This window comes from Neoarius graeffei, chromosome 22 (assembly GCF_027579695.1).
Source record: "Neoarius graeffei isolate fNeoGra1 chromosome 22, fNeoGra1.pri, whole genome shotgun sequence".
Lineage (NCBI taxonomy): Eukaryota > Metazoa > Chordata > Actinopteri > Siluriformes > Ariidae > Neoarius > Neoarius graeffei.
This window is the reverse complement of record NC_083590.1, coordinates 24,152,257-24,158,256: the sequence shown is the minus strand read 5'-3', so window position 1 is coordinate 24,158,256 and position 6,000 is coordinate 24,152,257. Positions and strand designations below refer to the sequence as shown.

The 6,000-nt window shown below is 42.3% G+C and overlaps 1 protein-coding gene across 1 annotated transcript in view; it reads left to right on the top strand.

Moving 5' to 3' along the window:
• Positions 1–5,796: 5,796 nt before the first annotated feature.
• The window catches only part of gtf2h4 (general transcription factor IIH, polypeptide 4), a 49,495-nt gene continuing 49,291 nt past the window's right edge, over positions 5,797–6,000 (top strand). The window contains exon 1 of the mRNA XM_060904669.1: positions 5,797–5,921. The gene's annotated coding sequence lies outside the window, so the exon portion shown is untranslated. The remainder of the gene's footprint in view (positions 5,922–6,000) is intronic.

Sequence of the window (6,000 nt, the reverse complement as noted above, 5' to 3'; positions counted from 1 at the left end):
CTTTCCAGGAGATCTTCCTCTTCTCCACTCCTTCCCATGCTACCCACTGCCCTTGCTTTGCCTGCGCCACAGCTTACAGTATGCACACCTTCTTGCTTCCTCTTCCTGACACACCTCCTGGACCACCAGCTTGCGTCTCTGTGATGGAGTGGCCTTGCTCCAGGCTGGTGTGCTGGCTGCAAGGCCAAGACCACTCCTCCCCTCCTGCTCTCAGCCCACGATGTCCCTGTGTCTGAGTACTGCCTTTGCCTGCTCAGTTGCAGCCAATGGAGTCCACTTCCTCCCGGTGGCCAGAATGGGGGCAGCCTGGGCTACAAATGGATCACTCGAATCCAGCAGCATCATCGCCAGTCTAACTTTGGTGCACTTGTACTCCTCTGATAGACTGGCGATGGGCAGATCTAACATCCCTTTGCTGTAGAGCCCAATACTGCTGAGGCACCTGGGAAGGCCAAGCCACTTCCTTGCATATGAGCTGACCAGCCTCTCCAGCTTTTCCACCTTCGAGAGCGGGACTTCATAGAGGGTTAGTGGCCACATAAGACGTGGAAGTAGTCCATACTGCATGCACCAGAGCTTCAGCTTGCCAGGAATTTTGTATAATTTAGAATTTTGTATAATTTTTAGCTTTATTATTTTTTAAGTTAGTTCTTAAGATGTATGTATGTGTATATATGTATGTATGTGTATATATATATATATATATATATATATATATATATATATATATATATATATATTAGTGCTGTCAAAGTTAACGCGATAATAACGCGTTAACGCGATCTCAGTTTAACGCAATTAAAAAAAATAGTGCCGTTAACGCAAATTCTAATTTGGCCCTGCGAGTCACCCGTAGTTCCTGTTGAGGCTTGTCGCGCGCTGCTTCAATAAGAGTACGTGTGAGTGATGGAGAAAGGCATAGACATATAAACATCCTCGCCGCCATATTGGATGTGGCAAAGTGGAGATTCTTCAACCGTCTCTGGTATAGCGTCTAGACAGTAGCCGAGAATAAAGATGCCTCATTCATGTGCTGCGTTTAACTGTATCAACAGGTTTACCGTCCAAACGAGATCACATGGGATTACCTTTCACAGGTGAGACTGGAAAAATACTTTTCAATACTGTTCCTTCAGTCTTCAGTTTCCCAGCTCATCTCCACCGGGGGGGTGTAGAGTTATAAGCAGTGAGAATTAGAGAATACAGTGCCACACTATGATGAACGTTTTTGAAAGTATGATGAATGTTTTTATTTTTGTTATCTGTTTTTTTCTTCTTTTATGGCAAATACTTCTCTTCAAAAGAAACTAATGAGTAAAATAATTTTTTTTTTTATTTTCACAGTGATATGCACTTTATTTTTCATCCCTTGGTTTTCTCATCTAATATGGAAGTTATGGATGTCAGTGGCTGTGGCAAGACGTGTTATGCTCTGCAATAAAAAAAAATAAACATTGGTGCAAAGCAAGCCCATTCACTTTTTTATGCTGATAAGAGAATTACAATGTTTTTTCATGTGACAAAAATGTGCGATTAAATTGCGATTAATCGCGAGTTAACTATGACAGTCGCGACATTAATCGCGATTAAATATTTTAATCGCTTGACAGCACTAATATATATATATATATATATATATATATATATAAATTCTTATTGGGGCGGCACGGTGGTGTAGTGGTTAGCGCTGTCGCCTCACAGCAAGAAGGTCCTGGGTTCGAGCCCTGTGGCCAGCGAGGGCCTTTCTGTGCGGAGTTTGCATGTTCTCCCCGTGTCCGCGTGGGTTTCCTCCGGGTGCTCCGGTTTCCCCCACAGTCCAAAGACATGCAGGTTAGGTTAACTGGTGACTCTAAATTGACCGTAGGTGTGATTGTGAGTGTGAATGGTTGTCTGTGTCTATGTGTCAGCCCTGTGATGACCTGGCGACTTGTCCAGGGTGTACCCCGCCTTTCGCCCATAGTCAGCTGGGATAGGCTCCAGCTAGCCTGCGACCCTGTAGAAGGATAAAGCGGCTAGAGATAATGAGATGAGATGGGAAATTTTTATTGGATTTTTAATAGTATTTTGTCAAGTGCTTTAGAGTACTACATATAAATGAAATTAAATATATAGATAAATAAAAAGTGCGTTAAATCATTTTGCTCAAATTATTGGTTATGCATAGGCTATAAAAATTTTCTAGATAAACTCCAAGTTGTCCAATGTACTCAAACCTCTAAGTTATTATAATTTTCAAATTGTTTTTAAAGTTTCCATTGTCAGTACAAACCTCTATAAGTTTTAATATTTTTTAATTTTTTTCTATTTGTTATTATATATTTGCCATTCATTTATATTTATATTTCATGGACGATGCCAGTCACCCTCTGCACACCGTCATCAGCAACCAGAGGAGCCTGTTCAGTGACAGAATGCTCCTTCCCAAGTGCAGGACGAACAGACTCAAAAACTCCTTTGTCCCTCACGCCATCAGACTGTACAACTCCTCTCTGGGGGGGAGGAGGGGGAACAGGAGGACAGAGGATGGGAAGGAGCAGTAGCCTAGCCTGACAATAAACAATACTGGACAATGTGCAATACCTCTCCTGCTGGACTTTTTTTCATATCTTTTTAATATATTTTTGTATATCTCATCTCATTATCTCTAGCCGCTTTATCCTGTTCTACAGGGTCGCAGGCAAGCTGGAGCCTATCCCAGCTGACTATGGGCAAAAGGTGGGGTACACCCTGGACAAGTCGCCAGGTCATCACAGGGCTGACACATAGACAACCATTCACACTCACGGTCAATTTAGAGTCACCAGTTAACCTAACCTGCATGTCTTTGGAGGAAACCGGAGTACCCGGAGGAAACCTACACGGACACAGGGAGAACATGCAAACTCCACACAGAAAGGCCCTTGCCGGCCACGGGGCTCGAACCCGGACCTTCTTGCTGTGAGGCAACAGCGCTAACCACTACACCACCATGCCGCCCTATAGTTGTATACTAGTGCATCTCAAAAAATTAGAGTACCATGAAAAAGTTCCTTTTTTTCATAATTTAATTCAAAAAGGTAAACTTTCATATATTCTATATTCATTACATGTAAAGTGAAATATTTAAAGCCTTTTTTGTTTTAATTTTGATGATTATGGCTTATAGCTCATGAAAATCAGAAATCCAGTCTCTCAAATTATTAGAGTATTCCCTAAGATCAATCAAAAAAAGGATTTACAATACAGAAATGTTGAACTTCTGAAAAGTATATTCATTTATACACTCAATACTTGGTTGGGGCTCCTTTACCATGAATTACTGTATCAATGCGGTGTGGCATGGAGGTGATCAGTCTGTGGCACTGCTGAGGTGTTATTGCTTTGATAGTGGCCTTCAGCGTATCTGTATTTTTGGGTCGGGTGTTTCTCATCTTCCTCTTGACAATACCCCATAGATTCTCTATGGGGTTCAGGTCAGGCAAGTTGGCTGGCCAATCAAACACAGTAATATCATGGTCAGCAAACCATTTGGTAGTAGTTTTGGCACTGTGAGTAGGTGCTAAGTCCTGCTGGAAAAGGAAATCAGCATCTCCAAAAAGCTCGTCAGCAGATGGAAGCATGAAGTGCTCTAAAATCTCCTGGTAGATGGCTGTGTTGACTTTGGACTTGATAAAATACAGTGGGCCAACACCAGCAGATGACATGGCACCCCAAATCATCACAGACTGTGGAAACTTCACACTGGGCTTCAAACACCTTGGATTCTGTGCCTCTCCACTCTTCCTCCAGACTCTAGAACCATGATTTCTAAATTAAATGCAAAATGTACTTTCATCTGAAAAGAGGACTTTGGACCACTGAGCAACAGTCCATTTCTTTCTCTCCTTAGCCCAGATAAGACACTTCTGACATTGTCTCTGGCTCAGGAGTAGCTTGATATTAGGAATGCGAAAGTTGTATCCCCTTTCTTGAAGATGTCTGTTCGTGATGGGTCTTGATCCACTGACACCAGCCTCAGTCCACTCCTTGTGAAGCTCTCCCAAGTTCTTGAATCAACTTTTCTTGACAATCCTCTCAAGACTGCGGCCATCCCTGTTGCTTTTGCACCTTTTCCAGCCACCCTTTTCAGCAATGACCTTTTGTGGCTTACCCTCCTTGTGGAGGGCATCAGTGATCATCTTCTGGACAACAGTCAAGTCAGCAGTCTTCCCCATGATTGTGGTTGTGTGTACTGAACTAGACCGAGAGATACACTGTGTTCATACTGTTTTACTCAAACTTGAAATGAAATATTCTAATATTTTGAGATGGGTTTTTTTTATGTTTTTGTGCTGTATGCCATACTGATTAAAATTCATCTCATCTCATTATCTCTAGCCGCTTTATCCTGTTCTACAGGGTCGCAGGCAAGCTGGAGCCTATCCCAGCTGACTACGGGCGAAAGGCGGGGTACACCCTGGACAAGTCGCCAGGTCATCACAGGGCTGACACATAGACACAGACAACCATTCACACTCACATTCACACCTACGCTCAATTTAGAGTCACCAGTTAACCTAACCTGCATATCTTTGGACTGTGGGGGAAACCGGAGCACCCGGAGGAAACCCACGCGGACACGGGGAGAACATGCAAACTCCGCACAGAAAGGCCCTCGCCGGCCCCAGGGCTCGAACCCAGGACCTTCTTGCTGTGAGGCGACAGCGCTAACCACTACACCACCGTGCTGCCCCTGATTAAAATTAAAATAGAAAAATGCTTGAAACATTTTAGTTTATGTGTAATGAGTCTATAATATATAACATTTTCACTTTCTTAAATAACTGATGGAAAATATTGAACTTTTTCACAATATTCTAATTTTCTGAGATGCACTAGTATGTAAATAATTTATTTATCTAGAAGTTTTTCTAAAGACTTAATTTATCTAGAAGTTCTCAATTTTTTTCTATTCTATTCTCTGTTTATCCTGTAATGATGCTACTGGAATTTTAATTTCCCTGAGGGAACCGTCCCAAAGGGATCAATAAAGTTCTATCTAATCTAATCTAATCTAATCTAATCTAATCTAATCTAATCTAATCTAATCTAATCTAATATTTGTCATGCACAGCTTTCATGTAAATGTCAGCTTTTGAAACCCTGTGCCTGATGAAGATTATTATTATTATTATTGGCGGCACGGTGGTGTAGTGGTTAGCGCTGTCGCCTCACAGCAAGAAGGTCCGGGTTCGTGGCCGGTGAGGGCCTTTCTGTGCGGAGTTTGCATGTTCTCCCCGTGGGTTTCCTCCGGGTGCTCCGGTTTCCCCCACAGTCCAAAGACATGCAGGTTAGGTTAACTGGTGACTCTAAATTGACCGTAGGTGTGAATGTGAGTGTGAATGGTTGTCTGTGTCTATGTGCAGCCCTGTGATGACCTGGCGACTTGTCCAGGGTGTACCCCGCCTTTCGCCCGTAGTCAGCTGGGATAGGCTCCAGCTTGCCTGCGACCCTGTAGAACAGGATAAAGCGGCTACAGATAATGAGATGAGATGAGATGAGATGAGATGAAAGTGCTTGGAGTTTATGAACCACTTTTATATGGTGTGTATTGCTTAATAGAGATTAAACAACATCCCATATATGTTCCTGGCTTGTTGGTAATAATCTAAAATGACAAATATCAAGTAAATTTTTAATCATTTTAGGAATAAAAAGGTCTATTTAATGGTTTCTAAGGTGGTTCATTTCTCTGTTCTCGAACATGTCAGAGTTGTGTGGTACTGTTTCTGTGGCCACGCCCACTGTTGAGCACCACAGCCAATCACACGAGCCCGTTCGGTCTGGTGTACGTCACGTGATCAATCCAACATGGCTTCCTCCTTCTGAAGGCGCACAATAGCAAGATGTCAATATTTCATTATATGGTGGACGCTTTCATTTTTGATGATTGATTAAATAAGGTAAGGTTCATGAAAGAAGTTTTTATAGAATTATTATAGAATTAAAACTCCATGCGGTATTTTTTTGTTGTTTAATCCG